A 1989-nucleotide genomic window follows, 5' to 3' on the forward strand; every position below is an offset into this window, starting at 1 on the left:
ACATCAGGGAACCTCTGTGCTACACGATTGATGATTCACCACAAGGATCCTCTGTAGCCAAATACCTCACAGAACAATTACATTGAATTCAATTTGGAGTTTCCATTGCTTGAAGGAGAAAATGTAATCCATTAAAGACTTTTACAACTAGTATTGGGACACAAAGTGTTAGCAGAGCAAACTAAAGACTGAACGTCCAAACAAATTAGTTGTGGACTAAAAATAAAAATTTAATGGATATTTTTGCTGCCTATCATTAAAAATAATTCTTAGCTAATATTTTATGTACGCTCAGTGAATGAGAAGATGATGACCTTTTTTAAAAAAGAGAAAAAGAGGAAAACGGATAAAGGATGCCATGTGTGGAAATATAAGAATCTTATATATTGAGTCAAATCTACATCTACTGAGGAAGAACACTGATACATAAACACAGGACACTTGGTCTGATTCTTTGCACTGCACCTCAAATATGGGAGTAGATAGTGACTGTAGGAAGCAGTGGTACAGGGGTGAATTTAGAAATGAATGCTTTGCTATCACACTTGTTCTGGTCTAAGCATAACTGATGCAACAACATCTTCTGGGTATGTCTCCTTAAGTATGGGAAGCTCTCCTCTCTGAGAGAAGAATTAAAACCCAGCAGTGTTAGTAACATGAAGTGCTCCGCTTTAGTGAATCAAAAGTGAACCAAGCCTTCTATTACTCAGAACTCTTGCCCAGATAAAGTTAACTGCCCTAGTTACAATATCAACAACATGGTTCTTATTTTGCACAGACTTAAAACAACACCTCCTGGTGCAGAAGAAATGTGTGGATGTTCTCTTCATCATGTTCAGATTGTTCTGTCATGGTCCCTGTGCCTCTCCGGCTCACTCATGTTGGCCACAGGATTGTTTTCTTTTCTCTCCTGCTTCCCTGGGTGGAGGTCATTGTGGGCTCTCACCCTTGGCCCACGCACCTGCGGTGATTACTACACCTGTTGCTGATCAGGCGGCGTCTCCCTTGCCTATTTAAGTCAGCACTGGAACGTTGAACCTCACGTGTTTGTGCTCTCAGTTCTCCTCAAAGAAACTCTCTCGGTATTGTGTGGCGTATTGATCTAATCGGACTCTTTGTGTTTAGATCTCCCCGGAACTGGTGGTGGACCCTGATCCCTGTGTGTGTCGACATAAGTGGAATTTGGAGCGAGAGTGGCTGTGGGCGAGTGTGCGTGAGAAGAGGAGTGGCGGAGTTTGGATTGAGTGGAGAGCAAGTGTGGATTCCTTCCTGCCCCATTCACTCTATATACACATCACTGTGGTTTCCCTTCTGTGTTAATAAATTGTCAACCTTTTGCTTACCACAACGCAGTCTGCACTTGAATCCATCTGTTAGCCCTGACATGTTCATGTGTGATGTATATACAAGTTAGTGTCAGCAGTGCTTCCACACAACTTGAAAATGAACTCTTTTAAAAAGGAGGCATTAAATTGAAGTCACAAAAGCCGTTTATTTACACTGAAATATGTCTCTCCCTGATGAAACATATTTTTTTGTACAAATGTCTTAAACTCTTCTAGAATGAAGATGAAGCACATTTATTATTTTTTCAGATATTTTTTTATTTACTGCTCTTGGCATGCAACTAAAATATAAAATGCCTTTTTGTATTTATTGACCTCAAATTTTGTGTGTTGGGCTGTGCAGCTCAAGAGTTGGGAGTTCGCCTTGTAATCGGAAGGTTGCCGGTTAGGGACTAGAAAAGCGCTATAAATACAGGTCATTTACCGCATCGCTCCTGTGGTGGTGCTGTGACTGCTCATAGCTTAACAATACCTGCATATTTGATGTCTACAGATATAATGTGACATTCATACTGAGAGTTATATGTATTCTGTAAGCTGCAATGCATGTTTGGAATTAACTTAAGTTAGTAAAAAGGTTGTTTGACTGTGATAAGTAATTATCTAGTGTTGTCTATTACAGGATATTTGCAGAAAGGACAAA

Source organism: Pundamilia nyererei, unplaced genomic scaffold (assembly GCF_000239375.1).
Source record: "Pundamilia nyererei isolate P.nyererei 1_Seehausen unplaced genomic scaffold, PunNye1.0 scaffold00614, whole genome shotgun sequence".
In the NCBI taxonomy this organism is placed as follows: Eukaryota; Metazoa; Chordata; class Actinopteri; order Cichliformes; family Cichlidae; genus Pundamilia; species Pundamilia nyererei.